This window comes from Puma concolor, chromosome A1 (assembly GCF_028749965.1).
Source record: "Puma concolor isolate L17-30 chromosome A1, mPumCon1.1.hap2, whole genome shotgun sequence".
NCBI lineage: Eukaryota > Metazoa > Chordata > Mammalia > Carnivora > Felidae > Puma > Puma concolor.
The window spans coordinates 174,817,831-174,840,626 of NC_141667.1; the positions used below are offsets into that span (position 1 = coordinate 174,817,831).

At 42.4% G+C, this 22,796-nt stretch overlaps 1 long non-coding RNA gene across 3 annotated transcripts; it reads left to right on the top strand.

Annotated features, from left to right (window-relative positions):
* The first annotated feature begins 32 nt into the window (after positions 1 to 32).
* LOC147584658 (uncharacterized) lies at positions 33 to 21,910 on the top strand. 3 transcript variants are annotated; one of them, XR_015252253.1, is made up of 5 exons: positions 33 to 639; positions 2,019 to 2,094; positions 2,469 to 3,963; positions 6,203 to 7,492; positions 8,401 to 9,505. It is a non-coding gene; the product is annotated as an uncharacterized LOC147584658 (long non-coding RNA). The 3 variants fall into 3 exon arrangements; XR_015252254.1 differs by lacking the exon at positions 8,401 to 9,505 and adding an exon at positions 20,615 to 21,910 and having other exon boundaries at positions 2,019 to 3,963; positions 6,203 to 6,327; XR_015252252.1 differs by having other exon boundaries at positions 2,019 to 3,963.
* The last annotated feature ends 886 nt before the right edge of the window (positions 21,911 to 22,796 follow it).

A 22,796-nucleotide genomic window follows, 5' to 3' on the forward strand; every position in this document is an offset into this window, starting at 1 on the left:
ATTCTCTGAATTTGTCGTCTTGTGATGTCGAAATGCATCTTGTCGTCAGTGTAGTTCTGAAAACTACCCTGCATTGAAAGTGTTATTCCATTTTTGCAATGAGGAAATTTACAATGCTTCACATTAGACAACATATTATGGATGCATCATTTGAATTTGAATTCCCTTAATCCTGCTGTGGGAATAGATTTACAATAGATGGTGGCTATCTACCATCTACACCAACGATGTGCAATGTATAGCCCACTTCTGCTTCCACTGGGTAGAGCCTGCGTGTGTTTGGAGAATTTGGTAATTATGCACAGCTAATTAATTTATCCTCCCTTTATTCATATGTGGACACAAATAAAAAGACGTGAAGAGAAAGAGTGACGGGCGGCATTGGCTATCTGATAATAGATTATTACACAGCATTTACTTCTCCGAATTAGAGAGCAGTCACAACAAAAAAGTGATAGTGTCATGCCTCATTCGATCATTCCTTAACTTCGGGTGATGTACAGTCTTTAATCCCTAATGCACATAACTTTATTTTTTTTCGCAGGCATTTCTGATAGGCACAGCCCTCTGGTAGCGGAAAGAGATCGCTAGGCTAGGCTCATACTCAGAAGTGAAGAGTGCAAAATAACTGGAAAGAAGGTGAGTGAGTGCCACGGCTGGCTGTGAATTCCAGTTTGTTGACTCCCTGATCCTCGTCCCTCAGGAACATCCCCTTCTCCCAAGGGGCAGGTGGTTAAGATTGGAAAATTTTAATAAATTAACATTTTAACCCTCGCGTGGCCACAGGCATGTCTGCCTGCTCTTGTAAGCGTGTATTTACTGGGTGAAGCATCTGGGGAGGCATCCATGCTGGTGGATACTGACCAAGGACTGTTGCCGAGTTTCAGATTTGAAGCACAGACGAAAGAAATCCCCTCCTTTATATGAATCTGCAATGAGAATTGCACATCTCGGTTTTACCGCCTGCTTTAGATATGCCATATGCTGTGGTATTTTGTACATCGCTCTAAAGAAAGGGGACATTAGATCCACACAATAAATGACTATCGTCGAATCCCCGTGAATCTATATAACTGTGCTGGAATGAGCTTAAAATTTTTGCTTAGAGTCTTTTTAAAACATCACAAAAAGATGTATCAAGCAGATTAACAGTTTGGACCGATTCTTTTACACAGAGTTTTAGTACCATTTTGACAATTTATTCAGTATTCAGAAAAATCCATAAACTTGAATATAAACTACATACAGTCCTGTCTTCATTACAACAAACTCATCCAATTTTTTGATAACTTGCATTGTGTCCTTTAAAAATTTTTTATCAATACTTAACCATGCTGATTCTTATAGCCATGGAATATGGCTGATACATACCCATTGACATGGAAAGTAGTCAAAGTGCTATTTGAACTTTTTTCCCCTATCTCTTGACTACCTCTATAATCCAACTGAAACCTAGGTTTTCTAAGGATACAAAAGCTTCCCTCTACCCCTCTACCTGCAGTCACCATTGGAAGTTTATTGAGCTTTAGAGCACACAAAGAGAGTGAGAAAATCCAAACCAATCTCTTTCCTTTCACTTTCTAAATCCTGACATGGTCCATCACCTTTTCAAAATAGTGAGCTGGCCTTCCCCAAAAAGGAGAAAGGAAACACAATCTAATGGAAAACAATAGCAGAAGGATAATCTAATCTTTAAATAAGGAGACATGTTTCTGAAAGCTTAAGTATAGTGAGTTCCACGCTGATGTCACCTTCTCCTGAAAAATGCCAGCTCTCCAGGGGGTGAAGAGGAAAATATTAATGCCATTAATCCATTGTCCCCAAATTCCCCCTAAATAGATGGGATTTGAGGGAAGGCTCTAGGTCACAAGGAGTGGAAGTATTCACGGAAAACAAATGGTTTGCCCCTGATTGGCATTTGGTTCGTGCAACCGTTAACGAGCTAGTCCTGGGAAACCTGAATGTTCCAACGAACCACACACACGAACAAGTAGCTATTCCGCTATTCCTTCCCGTAGGTGACCCAAGCCTTCCTTCTGATGTTAGCTTCTTATGACCCGGAGAAGAAAGAAAGCGTGCTTGTCATAAACGCTGGTAAGGAGAGTCCATTCTGGGGGCACTGCTGGGTTGACTGAGGTCTCCTGTGCATTTGGCGTTAAGGCAGCAAACTCCAAAATGGGTGTCTTCAATGGACAGTGTCTTTACGGGACCCGGCATGACAACGCCAAGTATTCCCATGATTTTTTTTTTCACCCGTATTAACCAGAGATCTTTTGATTTATCTTTGAAGCCTGTACGCCCTTGGGGCATTAGGCACAATCTCGTCAGCAGGAACCGAGAAAATAAAGCTACCCATGATGCAAAAGGGGGCGGTGACAATTTCTGTCGAGTGAAGGGGAGGAAGAGGCAGTGAGCTTCATAAAACCCGCTTGGGGACCCAGGTGGCCTATTCATTGCTCTGTCTCCAGTCGCTAGCACAGTGCCTGCCACGTGGTAGACATGAATTACCTGCCCGATGGATGAATATACGGGAAGAGCAAAAGTTCGACAACTGCCAGATTTGGTTTTAAGTACCTTTAGCGACCCAGACCTGGAATGCGTAAGTTATCGTCAAAGGCCAGTATTCGCAGGGCTGGGCGCTTCCTAGCTGTACTCTGTCTGCCTGTTTGTTGCTCCACTAAGTCACTTGGACGATAGAAGTGGTGGCCTAGCAAGTGAAATAGCTTGTGCGAAGGTAGCTTATACAGCACCTACCGCTCAGATACTCAGTGAAGGACAACCCATCACCTTCCAGACGCTCTTGGTTCCAGCTGCTAGCCCACGTGTGTTCGGGCTCCACCTCCTCACCACATCGTTCTGCCGTCACACTTCAGATTTGTCCCTCCCTCTCCCCTTTCCGAAGATGAGCTCCTTGAAGACAAGAACCAAATCGTACCTTGGTTTCCTCTCTCCTTGGCACAGTGAGTCCTCCCTATGTGTCTACTGAAGGAATTAAAACAAGGCTGTGGGGCATGCTGGCAAAATCGTATTTTGAGATCTTCCTGGTTAAACAAAATGATATAAAGATCATCCCGTAGAGAGTTTAAGTCTGAATTCTGCCTCCGCCTCACGGTCCTCTGGGGAAGGCGCTTAGTAACCAGGGCCCCTTTAGGTCATCTGTGTAGCAGACAACGTGGTTCTAGGTAGCTTGCAGCTTTAGAATTCTACGAGTTCAAGCTACTTCTCATAAAAAAAATTTAGCCCCTGACTAGATTTGTTCACATACTGAACCTGTTTGGAGGCCGCAGTAACTACAGGTGAAAGTGGAATTTTCTAAATCACCTCTCCTGCCTCATTCCATGCAGAGAAGACTTGGAATAAAAGAAAAGCTTTCTTTGGAAAGAAATCATGACAAATCCTGATTTGTCATGATCTCTTCCATCCCTGCAGGAAAGCCACAGGAAAAACAGGTTTTCTCTATAGAAACACAACTACAACATACACCTTCAGGAATGGCCTCACGTTTAAGTGCCTGTGAATAAATCATTTCCTTTGATTTTGCTCTAACCAAGACCCTCCCACAGCCATGAGACCTGTCTTCTTTCAGCCAGAGAAAACTCACAGCTTAAAGGCAGACAGAAGCCCATTCTACTGTTACCGGCTGTAAGTTTTGTGGTGGCCGGCCTCCAACATGGCCGCAGTAATCCCTCCCCGCTGGTCTTCATGTCTTTGTGTCAGCCTCTCCCACTGTCCCACACTGTACAGAATTGTCTGTGTGATCAACAGAATACAGAGAAGCGATGATATGCCACTTCCCAAACTCAGTTATAAAAGACTATGGCTTCAGACCTGGGCTCTTATTCTCTCTTTCTCTCTCTCGTCTCTTGCCCTAGCGGAAGCCAGTTGCCATGGGATGAAGACATTCAGGCAAACAGTGGAGAGGCCCATGATAAGGCAGAAAACTGAAATCCCTGCTAACAGCTGGTGAGGACCTGGGGCCCACCTATTGGTGGCCCCCATGAGTGGGTTTGGAAGTAGACATTTTCCCAGTCAAGCCTTCAGATAAAACAGCAGCCCTGCTCAACAGCTTGAATACAACACTCCTTCCCAGTGAGCTGCTCCCAGATTTCTGGCCACAGAAGCTGCGAGATCATATATATTTGTTATTTTAAGCTGCTCTGTTTTGGTGTCATTTGTCACGCAGTAAAACCAGTTCTCAAAATACAGATATCAAGAAGCTGACTTCAGCCTCATGCAATATCGGTTGTCCATCTTCAGCAATCCTTTTTGTTTTTAATGAACCTTTTCTGCCTGCCTTAGTAGATGTGAGGGCCAACGTTTCTAAGCTGTGAAATCTATATTAATGATATCCTAAGATGTGGCGGTGGCCCTGTCTTGCTTGTAAAGTTTGGGACAAAATGTCTTCTGGATACTATTATGCCTCTAATATTTCAGTTTGCGGACTGCTTTTCTGGGACCTATATTTGCAAAATATCAGAGGTTTGATCTGGATCAATAACTATTTCTCTGGTCATGATTTTAAAACTTATGCACGTATCAAAAAATTATACATGTATCCAATACACTTACAGTTTGCACGAGAACAGAAGAAACCGTAAGATATTCATGACCACCAGTTCATTTTGTACCACATTTTGAAAATCAGGGTAATGGACGCATATGGGACCAGAGGAGATGCTAAAAGCAAGATGTGATTGTAAGTGCCATCCTTGATTTTATCCAGGAGACTACTTTTCCTTTTAAATTCTCCCCCACATTACAACATGGTAAATATTTACAAGCAGAAGCACGCAACTGGTTTGGGGTTCTGATAGAACAACTATAATACATCTGTCCAGAGTAGAGAACTAGAAATAAATTCTAGTTCGAATAGAAGCTATTTCCCGTATCAGCTTAACCTGAATATTCAACAATAGCTGTGAATTTATGACAACACGAATAACGACTGTTTACTGACAACCTGTGTGATGTACACACACATTTGCACATCTAATCCAGACCTTCCTTTAGACCAAATTTGAGTAAGAGGTATTCTTCTCCCATTGTCTTGAGGCTGAGGGGATTTAAATAGTTTGCCCAGGCCATGCAGCGCGTGCTAATGGACAGAGGACGCAAAGCCAGGCGTTTCAGGGTCCAAGGTTCATGTTCTTAGTACGATGCTGTATCGCCTTCCTATATCAGTTTATTTAATTTTAGTAACGACAATGTGGTAGCAACTGTTGAATTCTTTAGTATAGATGTATAGCAAATCCATAACCACCACTAACAACAAAAAACCCTCATGTTCCAGAAGATTTTCTATTACATTCAAGGTGAGAAAAGGAGAACCTACTTACTGAGAAGATGCTCAGAAGAGACCAGGGAAAGGGTGATGGTTCCTAGCTTCTGAACCCTCCTTCCCGCACGACAGAGGAGAAGGATGCTTTATGGACACACTTTCCTCACGTGCCTGCATTCTGTTACCACCTCCCGAGTTTCAGAGCTGGCCCTTTGTCTCAGAGTACCACTTCCCTTGCAGTTTTCCTATTGAGGGTAAATATGATTTTCATACATTTCTGAGTCTTCAGTGCCAACCTTTAAAAAAATCTATACACATATAATTAGATTTTTTCTTCCAGGGGAGAAGGCCATATATGTTATTCATCTTCCCCTGGAGTCTGAGCTCTAGTCTTTTGGTTTTCTAGTTAGGATTCAAATCAGGCAGCTTCGTCAGAGAATTTCCGGGCGACAGGGGCCCTGGCGCTGGGCAGTGTTTGTTGGTCGGACTTTGAGGGGAATGGGTGGAAAGGAAGACGGCAAAGCTGACTAATACTCCTGATTACGGAGGATGCATGTTAACGTCTCGGGACTCCGCTGTCTGTGGCCGTGCTGCCCTGCTTTGCATCACCACTGAAATGCAGAGAGAAGCGATCCAGCTCATGGCTCCTTCCGAAAATGAAGTTCCTGACCATTTATTAAAGTACATCCTAAATAGGGGCACCTATGACTCATCAGCTTTAATAACAACAGCTTGTCTTGTAAAAATCGTAGAAAAACGGACACATAGGTAGTCAGTGCTTTGGGTATTTTGTGTCACCGTGTGTGTGTGTGTGTGTGTGTGTGTGTGTGTGCACGTGCTCACCTGCTGTTGTTTAGAAAGTGCTGCAAATTCACTGCATAAATAATGTGCTTCTCAAGTGTTTCTTTTTCCTTCATATTACAGTGAACTGCCCCATTTTGAGGATGATTTGCTACGATATTACTGCCACTGCGGTGTGTAAATATCACTGGCAGATTGAGAGCAGAAATATTTTTCAAATAACTGTGCCCAGATCCTGTCTGTGTAAGGTAACTATCTCAGACTTCTTAGGTTCGCTTCCTTTATTTCCTAAATTCTTATTTTTTTTTTGTTGCTTTCTTCTCTTAAGCTAGATGTTTCTTCATAACTTCATGTCACTATCTTCATGTTAAAGATAGAGAAAGGTATAAAACATTAACCTTTTATTCAAGATTATCCCATAGCATAGATTTGTACTGTCCTGATTGATGAGCTGTGTACCTGGACAAAACACAGTCTATATCTGCTTTATCTGCCACTGCTCCAAGATAAAAGTGGTCCCAGGGTAATCATCACCAACAATCGCTAAGAAAAAACGTATATTATCTTGACTCAGGTAACTTTTACAATAGCCACAACATTAAAATAGAAAAGTTAAATCAATGACTTATAAGTAGATTAAGTGGGTATTAGAATACACCTTTGGTAATTTCTGGTTTTGCAAGGAGATTTTGTTTCCATTTGCCTTGTTTTGGAGAGCTTTAGACAAAGTGTACCTATTTGATTTAGTTATTAGAACAGCTGGTGCAATTTAAAACACATTAAAATACAGTGTTGATTTATTTTTTGGTTGCCGTGATCATGGATTACGTTGTAAAATCTCTCTCCTGTGTTTTAGGATACTAATATTCTACTCTCCTTATAGAAATTTATAGCTTACATTAATGAATTAATAGGTAATGAATATAGTTTCAACCACAGGTCCCCAGATACTGTTGAAAGTGCATCCCAGTAATTAAGGAAATCTGAGTGGGTACCCCCAACTATGCATGTTTATTTATAAAGTATACACATGTACTGCTTCAGGCAATCAATATCGCTAGGGCTTAGTTTCCTTTTTATGTTTTAGGTTAAGAAATATCAGTTATATTTCTCTTCCTATCACCCCAAAGGGTTATTTTTGGCATATGCCATTTTGAAGATGACTAACATGAAACATTATAGAGTTGCTACTTTCAAGTGGAGATTTTTCCCCCTTTATTTAACATTTTCTTTACCATTCATGTACTTATGTTACATATATAGTGTTTTAACTGTGATTTCTGGTGTTAATGTAGTTTTATTGCAATGTAAATGCAAACGAGGACCCCGGCGTTAAGACCAAAGTGTAATCCAGTCCTATGATCTGAAGCACAGTGATGCAGCTCGTATCATCAGAATGTTTATTTCTATAAGGTTGGTGTTACGGGAGAAGGATGATAGCATCAGTATGGTCAACTATCTGAAAGTCTATGAGAAAGAGGCTTCTGTGTGTTCTGTCTCCTTCCAGAAAGACTATTTAGAACCTAGTGGAAGTTACTGGGAGGCAAATTTTGCTCACTGGACGTTTTAATGGGTTGATCTATTGGCAATACAGGCTGCCCTATGGCAGACCGCTGACCTCTGATGAAATGAATTCCCCATCTCAGGGGCCATTTAAGTAGGGGTTGGAGCTGTTGGAAAGATGTAGAGGGATTCCTGCACAACAGGGAGGTCACATGATAGTCTATGACGTGCCTTTCAATTCTTAAGTACTGTGATTTTATAATAATCAGAGAACAATTATTCTGAAGGCTTTGGAATCCCTTTGCCACAAAGAGACACATTGACGGTGCTCCAAAGTGTGAAGGTTACACAGGACGCAGAGGATGAAGGGAGGTCCAACTCTAGAACTACAAGAAGAAATCCAGCTTCAGTGGGGCACAGGGTAGTTGGGAGCATCAGTCATGAAGCATTATATGATGTGAGTTTGGGAAGTCTCTTTCCTTAGAGATCTTACAGAGGGAATAAAAAATTATCCCTCTGGGAAGATCTGAACTTAACTAAGTCAAGGGGAAGCTGATCTTACAAAGTCCCTTTGGTTTCTCTGTTTTTATGGGTTATTATGACCATCTGCTATGGCTAATCAACTAAAACCTCGAAAGGAAAAAGAGAACAAAATTTCCATTAAAGAACAGAGGAGAAAGTGTCATTTTAATGCTTTTCCTTTGACTTGATTCCTTCGGTTATGAGAAATTTACTATGAGTCAGTGGGCAGAAGCAGACGAATCATGCGTTACCTTTTTAAGAAATAATGAAATATGATGTCGTGTCATTTCTCACAGATCCAGAACTAAAGGCTGTGTGTGGGTTTCTGGTCTCTGAAGTATCTTACAAAAAATAAACCCACTGGAAAATAAAGATGAAAGTTCCATCACAGAGGCATGAGAACCCGGAGTCTTCTTTCCGGGTGATAAACAGGACAGCATCCCAGTGAAATAGTTACACTTATTGAGAGTTTCTGGGAGCAGAAATCAATGCTGTTGCTTACAGGGCAGGTGCAGTGCAAATAAAGCCCCTCAGTTCTGTCCCGGGCTCAGAAAGGCATGAGATCATGCAGTTCACACAGGCTGCCAGAAAGCTGCAGCTCGACCCATCTGGAGGCCACTGTCACGATAAAGTCCCCAAAGGAACGGGTGCCTGGCTCTTCTGCCTTGCCTCCTCTGCTCACAACTTCCTTCCTCAGCACAGGCCGGGGAAGAGCAGACATCCTCTTTTTCAGGGCCACTGGCTGTTTCAAGACTCGGATAATGGGGAAAGTGCCAGTTGTACCAACTGGACGGTCAGTGTTAACTGTTGTCATGCTCTAATGATTTGTAGTCAAAGTTGGGGTAACTTGATCCACAAATGAAAACCTGTATGTCTGATGTGTGCCGATGAAGAGGGCAAGCTAAGTCAAGACTTTGCACCCAATTATGACTTAAATACTAAGGATAAACCAAGTAATGACTTAAATCGTGGGTTCTTTAACATGTTGCCTGGAATATTTTGTTAATCCTTAATTTGCTACAAACCACGAATATTGCCTTAATTTGTGCATGTATTTGGTTTCTGATTGTATTTATTTACTTTTTAATTTTTTTTTAACGTTTATTCATTTTAGAGAGACATAAAGTGAGCAGGGGAGAAGCAGAGAGAGAGAGAGAAAGAGAGACAGAGAGAGAGGGAGAGAGGGAGACTAGGAATCCCAAGCTGACTCCAGGCTCTGAGCTATCAGCACAGAGCCTGATGTGGGGCTCGAACTCACCGGCCGTGAGATCATGACCCGAGCTGAAGTTGGACGTTTAAGTGACTGAGCTACCCAGGCGCCCCTGGTTTCTGATTGTATTTAAAATAAATCCCTTATGTTATGTGAATATAATTATATTAAATTAGTCGATTTCAAAGTTTCTGAGGTAGAGCTGTTTTTGATTTAGAGTTTTAGTGGGCTCTCACATTGCAATGAGAACAAACAGAGAAAGTAATAGTTCCATGATTTGTCTTATCCATAACTTTGAACATTTTAAAATTCTGGGCTTACTGGTGTGCTTTTAAAGTCTAATCGAGCTGGACAAGTTTTTGCCAATTATTGAGAGATTGTAATGTCTTAAGCAAGAACTGAGCGGAACTTGACCTTTGTATAGCCTTGAAGAAATACTTGAGGCAAACCAGATGAATCGGGCCAGGGGACCCAGAGTCAGACAAGTATAGTGAAATGTAGTCGTGCCAACCAAACTCATGACAGACTGATGTATAAACCAGAAGTAATGAGGCTAGAGGTTCAGAGGAAGGGCTGCATTCGTGCCCCTGGGTCACACTCGATCGTCTCTCAGCCTCCTTGGACAAGACCATTGTCTCCTGCCTCTTCTGTGTTCACTCTCAAAGAGTAGGTTTATGTCCAATTTCTGGGGACATCTTATCTCTTTTAGCTAATGAGTCATTTTTATTAACAGTGATGCATCTAGTGTGAGCATTATCCAAAGAGAAAATCATCACTAGTCATTTTTCAAAACAGATAAATTTTTCATATTATAAAATCCACCCATCGTAAGTATACAGTCAATGATTTTGGGTAAAGCAGGGTTGTGCAAACATCACTACAAACCACTTGTAGAATATTTCCATCACTCCATGAAGATAACCTTGGGTGTTTGCTCCTGCTCCCATGCCTACTCCCCCAAGTCCCAGGCAACCACTGATCTGTATTTTCTTGATGGATTTTCCTTTTGGGGAAATTTCATACAATGGTAACCAATACGTATGCAGTCTTTCACGTTTGGTTTCTTTTACTTAGTATAATGTTTTTGACGTTCATCAGTGTGGTAGCATGTATTAGTACTATTTCCTTTTTATTGCTGAATGATACTTCATTGCAAGACTGTGTCACATTCACCACCGATATTTGTGTGGTTTCCACTTTTTTATGTTGCTATAAGCATTCCTACACAAGTCTTTGTAGGGACACATGTTTTCACTTCTGTCGGGAAGATACCTGAAGGTGGGATTGTTAGGTCATATGACAAATTTATGTGTAACTTTCAATGAGATTGTCAAACTGCTTTCCAAAGTGGCTGTGTACTATCTTACATTTTCACGAGCAATGTATAAGCATTCCAATTTCTCGCCATCCTCACCAAAACCCAAATGCAAATGCCCTTCGGGGTACAGCCATGCTAGCTCTCGGAGTCATTTAACGTGCATTAGCTCATCTAACATGAGGGCTGACGGGGCTCAGGGGCCATAAACACCACGCCCAGGGCCACCCCGATGACAGACAGTGCTCAGTGCTCAGCCTGCTCCGTTGCATTTTGGCCAGTTTAAGAAAGAATAAGTGGAGTCATAAGGTTTCCAAGGGAAGAGAGTAAGGAAAAAGGCTCATCCTGAGCAACGAGCCTACCTGCCTTGAGAATTTCTCCTCTCTCACTTCAACACCTCATAGTCCCCCTGATTCTAAACCCGGGCCTGGACCCCTCCCTCTTCTTTGCCCCACTAACTGGCCGAAGCGGGTTGATTCCTCTTCTGTGAAGCCTTGTGCATCTTTTTCTGTCTGTATGTACAGACAGATCCTGCTGTCTGGATGCCCTCATTAGAATCGTCTCTCTACCGCAGGTCCCCTGCCCACTCTGATCCCAGGCTGTTCCACTCTCTCCATGGGATGAAGGCGTCGTCCGCGACCGGCACGTAGGCTGGCTGCCACCTCTTCAGGCTCATGGTCCCTCTCCCTGCCCAAGCATCCTCTGCTCCCAACAAAAATGTCTCCAAACATTGACAAATATCCCTGCTGGGTGTGGGTCTCAGAATCTCCCCTGGTTCAGAACCACTGCTTAGCTAGCGGTTAACGTGTCCCACTGCAGAACTCGTGACCCCGGATTAGCATAATCTCCTCAAGCCCTGGGCCTGGTTTGTAGCAAATGCTCGGAAAGTTTGGATTCGTGCTTGCAGAGAAGTGAAGACTGAGAACTTTAGACTCAGGCCGGGCTTCTGTCTCTTGTCTTGCACTGCCCTGTGTGGGAGGCTGGGAAGTTATCTGACCTCCCCGAGCCCTGCTTTCTTCATTGTAAATGGGGTGATCGTGCTATTAGGCTTATGGTTCAGATTACATGACGTCGTTATTTGTAAAGACCTTATCCAGTTTGGGGTGGAGAGAAAACATTAACAAACGGTCCTGTAAACTATATTCTCCGCCTGCTTGACAGCAGAGGCCCCATGTCATTCCTTTTCCGTTAACGGGGCCGGGCACACTGCCCCACGCAGAACACTTGTTCAGTGTACCTTTTCGGATGGGGCTACAGTGATATGTAAAGATGTTTGTACACAGGGTTTTCAGGATGCAGAGAGGAGTCAGGCGAACAGAAATAGGGAAGGTGAAGAAATGGATGGGGAGAAAACTGCCAGCAGATGGCCTCTTCCTGCTTTATCTTCCTTGCTCTGGCTTTTCTCTCATTATCTGATCCCTGTGTGACTTTAAGCAACTTCTGGAGAGAAAGAAAATAGAAACCAGCAGCTGAACTAGATGCAGAACAAGCTGGGTGATACAAGGTGCCTTTTACTCAAAGTCAAGTGTGTATATGTTTTCCTTTCCCTAGGAGATCACAGCCTGCCTGAGCGGGGGGGGGGGGGGGGGGGGGGGGCTTGTTTAGGTAAATCTCCCTTTTCCAAAACCCTAGTTCCGGACAAAGATGATCAGGAGATGAATAAACGCATGTCGGATGTTGAGAAACCCACCATTGAGCAGAGCATGTATTTCACGGAGCTTTTTGGTTTGTGTTAAGTTACCGGCAATGATTTGTGGCACACTTTGGTCACACATCTATTGTACTTACGGTTGGCAACAGGACTGGCTAGAGACCGAGTCAGAATTTGGGGCTTTGAGACAGCTAACTGGGTCAGCTCCCACAGAACTAGCTTTTGCTAGTTACTTTTTACTGGTAATAAAAGAATCCTGTTCACTGACATCAGTACTAACAGACCAACTTAATGGGCAACAGTAAAACCAGAGTACAAATAAGAAAACTAAATGGAGACCCACCGAAAGGTGGAGGTGGGGAAGAAGGAAGCAATTGATGTTTTAAGATAATTTTTCTCAAAGTGTGGTCTTTAGACAACCTGCCTGAGAATCACCTGAGGAGGACAGCGTGCTTTTTTAAAAATACAGGTTCCCGGGCACACATGAGACCTATGGGATTAGAATTTGTTGGGAAAGACCTCTTCACTCTTTTTTTTGAAAATTACTTTTTTTTTTTTTTTAATTTTTTTTTTTCAACGTTTATTTATTTTTGGGACAGAGAGAGACAGAGCATGAACGGGGGAGGGGCAGAGAGAGAGGGAGACACAGAATCGGAAACAGGCTCCAGGCTCTGAGCCATCAGCCCAGAGCCTGACGCGGGGCTCGAACTCACGGACCGCGAGATCGTGACCTGGCTGAAGTCGGACGCTTAACCGACTGCACCACCCAGGCGCCCCGAAAATTACTTTTTAATGTTTATTTATTTTTGAGAGAGAGAGAGAGACAGAGACAGAGCACGAGTTGGGCAGGGTCAGAGGGAGAGGGAGATACAGAATCTGAAGCAGATTCCAGGCTCTGAGCTGTCAGCACAGAGCCAGACGCGGGGCTCGAACTCACAAACGGTGAGATCATGACCTGAGCCAGAGTCGAACACTTAACTGACTGAGCCACCCAGGTGCCCCTCACTCTTTTTTTTTTTTTTTTTTTTAAATTCACACTAAAATTTGAGAAACATTGCTCCAAAGAAAAGACAATTTAATGTACAGAGTCAGTTTCTACCAACAGCCTTATTCTTCTTGCTTGATGACATTGGGTGGATTCACTGCTCTCAGAGTATTTCATAAGGTCTTAGGAGACAGGACAGTGGTGTTAGACAAAGAGCTGTGGTTTGCACTTAGACCTGGGAACTGGTCCTGTCAGTCTGCCTTGGGCCAATCCAGCCTCTTTGGTCTGCAGACTCCTCACCTGCCAATGGAGGCCATCCAGATGTTCCCCGATGGCCCCAGGGTTCGATGAGGCTGTGGTCTTCAAAGCCCTGTTGTTTTATAAACATTAGAATAGCAGCTGTTTATATCGCATGACTCGAGGTCAGGTACTGTGCTGAACACTTTACATACACTAACTCACTTAATCCCTCTCCACAACCCTATGAGGCAGGCTAACCCCAGTGTACGGATAGTAAAAGTGAGGTGCAGAGAGGGTAGGCAACTGTTCAAGATTAAACAGCTAAATGAAGAACCGAAAAGTTTATTTTACACGGAAAATTATTATTTCTTTTTTTAAATTTTTTGGTTTTATTTTTATTAAAAAAATTTTTTTAAATTTTAATTGAAAAAATTTTTTTACTGTTTATTTATTTTTGAGAGACAAGAGTGCTAGTGGGTGAGGGGCAGAGAGGGAGGGAGACACAGAATCTGAAGCAGGCTCCAGGCTCTGAGCTGTCAGCACAGAGCCCGACACGGGGCTCAAACTCACAAGCGGTGAGATCATGACATGCGCTGAAGTCAGACACTTAACCGACTGAGCCACCCAGGCGCTCCCTTTTTTTTTTCTTAATTTTTTTTTTAATGTTTATTTATTTTTGAGAGACATAGTGCAGGAAAATTATTTCTACACTCAAAAATTTTTTTTCTCTATTCAAAATCGTAGAACAGGGAATCAGGAGAACTGAAATCTAACCAGAGCTGCTGTTACTACTTATATGACTATGCTGGTCACTAAACTCCCTGGCTCTCATTTCTTGTTCAGTGAAATGACATTCCAGAACATTCTAGGGTCGCTTCTAAAATCTTTCTATATTTTCAGCACCTATCTTCCTCACTCTATTTGGTATGCCTATTATGTTAAAACAAACAAACAAACAAACAAACTCAGTATGCACCAAAGGATGATTAGCATTACAGATTTGCTTCAGAATTAAAGTACTTTAAATTCCTACTTTAAAATGTCCATATAAGTTAACTTCCTTTAAACAGAGACATAAATGTTTTAAAGGTAGGTATTCTATTTCCAAGGGTTTATTCATTTAATAAATTATTTAAATTTATTTTTCTTCATGTACCTGGTGAAAAATGAGGGTGCCCTGCCCTGGACACCTCATGTACCAAAAAGAAGCTTCCAGAAATGGCGAAGAGCTCCACTAATCCAGCTGCAGTTAGTTCTTCCTGTTTTAAAATGAGGCGAGAGCTTATACAGCTATTCATATCGCTGTGAAAATTTCATCTGTTTTTACAGATGAGTTTTCCCAATGGGTGATATAGAATCCTATAAGTAAGCACACCCCAAATGTTTCCTTTTCATAATTATCTAAAGCACAGACGAGTCTTGAAAAGACAATTGTATAGCTTCTTGTGTTGCTTCATGGGCTTTAAGTGCCCACAAAGAGGATTCCTTATGCTTTAATTTCTCTTTATTTTTCTGACTGCAAAGACCCTTGGGGTAAGTGCCAGCCCCACAATCCCGCCGTTATATGGTGACTGTCAGCCTGCTCCAATGATGCTTCCTGTTCACTAGGCCCCCTTTCATCTGACCACAATGTCCTGGCTTTGTGGCAATTCTTAGTCAACGCCCATCTCTTCACTAGCCTGTGAATGGTATTAAATGGTGTTTATGCTAGCTATTGTGGCCTTTTGTGGGGTTTGTCTAATTCACAGAGAAAAGTCTGCTTTTGTGCTCCAAGACCAGCTACGTCATGGCACGCCATGTGCCTTCTGATGGGACCCAGTCCTGCTGAGTGATAACATTGCAGGCCTGAGCTCCTTTGCAACACAATCCCGCATTCTTAGCGCAGTCAATACGCTCACAGGCAGACTGGTTTACTCTTTTTATTAAGAGGTAGGGGAAGATAAAGCACAAACAAATACCAGATCCTGAAACAAAACAGAAACGAGGGGTAAGTTCAACTGATTTGCAACTTACTCAGCCGGCCAAGAAGTGAGAAAGCAAGTGGAAAGGAAATCACAGATTTATTCTATTAGCAACCAGACGCGACAGGTGTACCCACCGTGGCAGCAAACACTTCGCGTTTCAGGAGTAAGATTGCATTATGGTTTCAAGGTATTGTTTAAAATGACACTTAATACCAGAGTCACTACTCCACTGGGCTTTTTCTAAAGTGCTCACAAAAGAGAAAGGATATAGTATTGATGATTACATTATCCTCTGGTTCAAGAGTCTTTGCAGGGCAGGTATGTTGCTATGTCTTGAAAGGGCTTTTGATGTAAGAAGATCATTACTGGGCTCGGTGGTAATTGATCCTCAGCAGCCCCGGCTTTTGGTGCCGTGGTTTATTTCATCCTGTTGCGCTGCGTAATCCGTTTTCCAGCTATCTACAATCTTTTTTATACTCCTAATGGTGGCTTACATTTTAGTTTATTATTTTTTTTCCTTTGAGAAGAGAAGTGCTTTTCCGACAAAAAGAGTCAGGTGCATAGAAAGGGAAAGACTTTACCGTTAGCTGATGGTACATATCTTTCGGTATAGAGAACGTGTTTCTGAATTGTGGGTCCGGCTTGTTTTCCTCATGTCTTTCCACTTTCTGACATAAAAATCAACCCTATGTAAAACCGAACCCAGGCACAAAGAAGGAAAAAAAAACCCAGGAACCATAGCTTAAAAATGTCACAGAATCCAAGTTTTCTGGCAAAGAGAGTGCAAACCGTATCATTACACTGAAAAATATAACCCAAATGAGATGATTTTAATTCCTGTTTTACATTCTGAAAATGTAGTTATTTTCTCTAATGAGAAAACTAAAGGGGAAAGAGTAAAATTCCCCATCCCGTGTCCAGTCCAAGAAAATCAAGAGATCTGGAGGTTTTTTCCTAAGATGACATGGGTTTCATGTCAACCCATGAAAACCCACGCCCTCTGGCTCAGGTGACAAATACTTATTGTGCCTACTACGAATCTAGCATGGGGCTAGATGCTGTGGTAGGTTTCCAAGAAGACGGATTCGAAGTCTCCTGGGAGAAAGTAACATTCTAAAGAAACCCAGGATAATGCAGTCCTAGGGAGGCAGGGTGATGGCGAGCCCAGGTCTGGGGCCAGGGCAGCCAGCGGGAGGCAGAATACCAGGAACACAACTGTATGCCATTCATCCCTGTGTCTTCAGGCCTTTGCGCAGGGGATGACATATGACAGGTGCTAAGTAAGCCTTGGCCTCATTTAGATAGGCCTGTGTTGGAAGGATTAAAAAAATACTTAAATAGGGAAGGGAGTGAGGGGTCCTTACAAGCGATGCCTGGAGACAGAAATGGACTTCCAGGGGTAGGACCTGAGGCTCGAGCAGGGCAGATGTGAGGAGTGCCTTTTCCTGAGAGCGGCTTTCTGGTTGGGAAAGGCAATGGCAATGGGAGTAGTGGAGCACTGAGTCACAGAGCAGGGAGCACATGAACAGATGGGTGAGGTCATCCCTCACTGGTGACCAGCCAAAACTGGCGTGAGGTGGTCGTTCATCTGAGTCAGGCACCTCGCTGACCAGAATGAGCAGAGGACAGGGGATGCCTCAGAAGGAAGTGAAGTAAGTCTTGGAAGCAGGGAGGGGTAGGCATTCAGACTCAGCAAAAACAGTTCGCACTTGAGGAAGTGGGTCTTCATCCATTTATTCATACGTTTGTTTATCATTTGCACAATACCTATACATATCGTGCGGACCGTTATATTTAGGCGAAACACTGTACGAGGGTCTCTAGAAGATTTCAGGAAAATTTGGGAATCATGTGTAATGGCATGCTTTGGTCTCTATCCCGGAACTATTTCAATCTCCACAGCTGGGGCTACTCAGCCGTCACATGAGGGCTCACCCCCCTTCGTGGCTGAAGGGACAGGACATCTGCGTCCACAGCATGACCTCAGCTGTGCTGCCGGTCTTTGACTCCTTCACTCCTTCGCTTATTCATTCATCATATACCTATTGAGCCACAAATATGTACCTGGCACGATTTGAAAAATCAGTGGAACATTGTTTCTAGCTCTGAGGGGCTCATGGTCTAGTGCAGCAGTCAGACATTAAGAATAATTCATACTAATAATTACTAATATAATCCTTATGTGGAAGGAGCTTTTAGAACACAGAGAAGGAGGTGCCTATCTCTGCATGGAGAGGCCTGGGAAGACTTCACACAGATGTGTGAGCCAGGTCTGGAGGAAGGACTGATAGAGCGCCATGGATAAAGGCGGGGAGAACGTTCCAGGCAGAGGGGACAGCAGGTGTAATGAGAGGGCCATGTGTTCAGGAACTGCAGCTGTCCGGTGTGACCAGGGTAGGATAGGGGATGACGTTGGCAGAAATAGGCTGGCTCAAGAGCATGCGGGTCTTGGTTTCATTGAACTCTACTTTCAAAAGTTAGTTTCTTGCTTCTTGCCATGTGACCAAGCTCCACTTTTGATCTCTTCCTTAGTTCGTTTGTTTACTAACCCAATTCCCACCTCCCGCTCTGGAGAACCTACCTGTGGCCAAACCCCTCCTCACCTCCGATGCAGCTACTGCTTTCCTAAACCTCTGCCAGCCGTCTCCACTTTCTTCTGACCGAAGCTACCCCAGCTTTCCCAGGTGCAAGATCTTAGGTTCTCCAGAATGGAAGGAATTTTGAAAGAGCATTGGACCAGTGGTTTTTCATCTTTTCTCCCCCTGCCTTAGCAGACATGATGGATGTTCTCGTGCAAGACATACTTCCAAGGGTGCACTCATATCCTTGGCTGCAGCTTATATAAGAGAGCTTGAAACCAACCGTGTCCCTCTCTTTCCCATTCAGCCAATGCTTAATGGGATACTGGTAATTGAAGGTGACATTATAGGACTAACATTGAAGCTGCAAACCTGGTTCTGTTTAACATGTAACAAATGCCCTGTGACTGATTTTATATCCGATCTCAACCAGTGCTTGACCTCTCTTACAACACCCCTGAACCTCACTTGAATATTCTTGATGACGTAAATCTCACTCATCAGGCAATCATTCAATCTGTGGACAGCTCCAAATAGTAGAGAATTCTTTCTTAAACAGAGTAGATGTTTCCCTTTCTGTGACCGCACTGTCTCAGTCCCACTCTCTGTGATTACAAAGGATAAGTAAAATCATGCTTCCATATCCTAGTCCTTTAAATATCTAAAGGTGATTACTCACTCTCCAGTAACATATTTTTTTTTTTCTGGCTTAAATATCTCAATGGCATGGTTTCCATTCTTGGAGGAACTGCATTTTGTCAACGTATCTCTTAAAATATGACACTCAGAACTAAAACAGTTCTCTCAGCTCAGGCATACCAGCAAAACATACATCTGGGACTCTTACTGTTTTTATTCTGGGTGAAATATTTCTGTTAATACAATTCAAGATCTCATTAGCTCTTCTGGCAATTCTGTCTATTGGCCAGTATTGCAAGTTTCATTAAATGAAACCCCCTCAACAATTTTATTTGAATTGCCAGTGGCTCAGGTGTCTCTCATCTTATAATTGGTCCAACATTTTTTTAAACCTCATTGCAGAACTTTACATTTGTCCCTATTAAATTTCATCTTATTAGTTTTGCTGATTGTTCCAAGCTGTCAAAGTCAATTTGAATATGTATCTGACATCTAGCGTATTAACATCCACCCAGCTTTGTGCCATTGCTAAATCCAGAAAGGATACCCGTTGTATTCTAATTCAAGTATTTAATCAAAAAATCAAACAGGATGGAACTAAATACGGAGACTAGTTATATGCCACTAGATACCATCTTCTTTTAGGTTGCATGGATCTCGATTAATATTAACAGAATAAAATATTTTAACCAGTTGTGGACCCACCAATCCATAATGTCCTCTGTCCCACTTGGCCATAGATACATCATGAATCATATTTTTGAAATAGTATTATTTTGAAAGTCAAAATATGTAACTCATTTGGAATAAAATTCTTTTGGAAATATAAATTGAAATTTTAGTCCATTTGAGTTCAATGCACCCTGATATAGAGAAAAGGCCTTTGAGATTCTCAGTAAGTGAATCAGTAAAAACAGAAAGTATAAAGTGAAAAAATGAGAGCTATGTTAAATGTTCACATAGAAAAAAATCTTAAAGACAAAAAATAAGTAAAAAACTGGGTCAACTACCTGGAACATAAATGACAAAGGGTTAATTTCATTAATGTACAAAAAGCTCATATGAGTTAATAAAAAAAATGAATAACCCAAAAGAAAATGGGCAAAGGACAAGAACAGGCAGTTCACTCACGTACACGGATGCACACGGTCAATTAACAAAGAAAGAAATGTTCGGTCACACTCACAATTAAAGAGTTGGAAATTAAAATACTAAACGAGATGCCATTCCTCATCTATCAGCTTGATAAAGATAAAAAACTCTGGATGTATGCAGTGCCATTAAGGGCATGTGGAGAAAAGCCCTCTCATATTATAAATTGTAAATTGGTAAGACCTCTGTGGAAAGCGATTTGAAATGATCGATCAAGATTTAAAATACACATACTTTGGGGCATCTGGGTGGCACAGTCAGTAGAGCCTCTGACTCTTGGTTTTGGCTTAGGTCATGATTTTAAGCGTTTGTGGGTTTGATCTCCACATCTGGCTCTGTGCTGACAGCGTGGGGCCTGCTTAGGACTCTCTTTCTCTCCCTCTCTGTCTGCCACTCCCCTGTTCACACTCTCTCTGAAAATAATAAATAAACTTTAAAATACACATACCTTTGGATCCCATAATTTTGCTTCTAGGATTTTATCCTACAAATATATCCAGAAGGTACTAAGGTGTAAAGTATATATGTATCCATAAGGTACAAAGAAGTAGAAAAGTCATAGAGGATGGATGGGATCTACCTCTTGTCAGACGTGTGACCTTTGGCAAGCCAGTGCCCTCCTCTGCGAACCTGGGATGATAATATGATCTGATAAGTGGAATGTTATGAGGAATAAACGAACTCTTTAAAACAGCATCAACCACATTGTAAGTGCTATATATATTTGTTTTTTTTACTGCTATCATTTACTTACTTCATCATGTACTGTTTTTAGTGTCTGTCTCTGCCCATAGAATACGAGCTCTACAAGGAATTTGTTCTTTTGTCATTTTTGTTCACTGAAGAACCCCAAGGGCCTGGAACTTGACAGCTGGTAGACATACAACAAATACTTCCTGACTGATGCTGGCTATCATCCCACGACTGCACTGTTCATGAAGATCAACCAACTCCTCATGCTCTACTCCTTGACCACTGAGAGTCCTCGGGATTCTTTTTCAAGAAAATACTGAGCAGCCGGTGGAAAATTCTACTTACCGAGTGATTACATTTTCTTGAAAACTTATTCTGGCTATGACTCAGCCTCAGGAGCTTGGTTGGTGTGAATATACCCTGGGTGAGCTAATAAAATCAAAGCCCTGAAAAAATGCAAAGTTGAGGTCCCAACCCTGAATCCATGCTCCCCTGGGGACTGGGACGAGGAAAAGGGCAGTGCAGATGTGGAGAAGTGGACAGCTGACGATGGGAGGCACTCTAGGGTGTTTGAAGAAGGGCATGTGGGTGGCCGTGCTTTAGGATGATTGACCTGGCTGGGCTGTGTCTAAAAGGAGCAGTCAGAGCTAACTTAGTGGTCCCCTGTCATGTTCTTCTTGGGCAGCTCCAGGTTCAAAGAAGCTCCACGCAGCTCTGCAGGTGGGTTCACCCAGACACATGGCTCTCAGTCTGCAAACATCATGTCTTCACTGCACAGCCTGCCCTCATCGAGAAGGGTGTCTCCAGTCTTTCCAAGAACATGACACATGACAAAGTTAGGACAGGACCGTAGACTCTCCAAGCTCCCTATTGTACATGACATGGTTTAAAGAATCAGAGTTTTCCTGAAAGAGGTAAGTTAACCTTGACTTGCAGAGTATTTGGACAGTCACAAAAAGCCATGGTAAGCAATAATTGTCCTGCTGGGACTTTACAATATCAAAATCAGACATTGATGTCTGTCCACCCCATGCATTCCCCTCCCTCTGTGTGCAAGAATTGATTTCCACTAGTTGAAATTCACACAATAAAGGAAACTTTTGTTTTCAATTCTGCTGATGAGACAGACAATTATATGCGACCTCCTCATTGATTGACTGTGCTGTTTTCTTAGATTTACTTCTTGGGAGAATCATTAAACATAAGAGAAAATGATTTGTTTCCATCGACTGGATGATGTGTCCATCTGACAGCCCTGGTTTTTATATTAAAGTTATTATGTCATTAATGTAATTTGCAGAATCAAGAAGAAATCACTCAGGTTCTGATTGTATTGCCTGTTATATTTTTTTCAAATAAATAAAAACTTTTTCAAAGAGATAAATCTGGTGACAACAATAATAGATGAAGAGGCCAACTGCTTACTTCATAAATCACCACAAGCTTAAGGAAACTTGGTTACTTAAGTGCTGAGTGCTGCAAAGCTAGGTTTCTCAAAATGTCCATTTTCATATTGTGAAATTCTTAGGATCGCTGCTAATTGCAAGTACTTAGGAAAGATGACTTCCCATTATTAAATTCCTTTCTCATTCTCATGGCTGTCTCACTGTTTAAGGTTAGTAAGTTACACGGAGCGTGGTAAAACCGGGTTTGATTCGGGTTTCCCCAAGTCTCCTCTGAACTGAGTGTGTTCATGTCAGTTGGGGAGATTGCGTGACTATGTCATTCTCAGTAACTTTTCTCTCCCCCGGCAACGACTGCCAAGAAATTAATTATGACAAACAAGGAAGCACTGATGCCTTGTGGCCTGGCCCTGGCTGACTGCAAAACTCCAAACTCTGGGTGTTGAAATTAAGTGATCCTTGGAATTTTCTAGAAAAAAAAATTGATATCGACAGGTGCAATTTGTGGGGCCTCTTTCCCCATTGGTTTTGAAGGGTCGTATCTACCACTTCTAGTGCTACTTTTGGAGCACAGGGCTAGTCGTGCATATTTTTCTGACGTATGACAGGTGCCCCAAAAAGATCCTCTTTTCTTTTTACCATGGAGGCCGGCCTGGTTTCATGGGCATGACTACCCTCCAGTTAGAAGGTCCTGGCACTTGGTTTAATGTGCTGCAGTTGCTGTCTTGAAACTCTTAATAAATTTTGAACAACAGGTTATGCATTTTCATCTTGCACTAGGCCTGCAAATTATGTAGCCTGTCCCGAGTGGAGGGCTAATACGTGGCGTTTGTATGTGTCAAAGTGATCCTGTTGATTGAA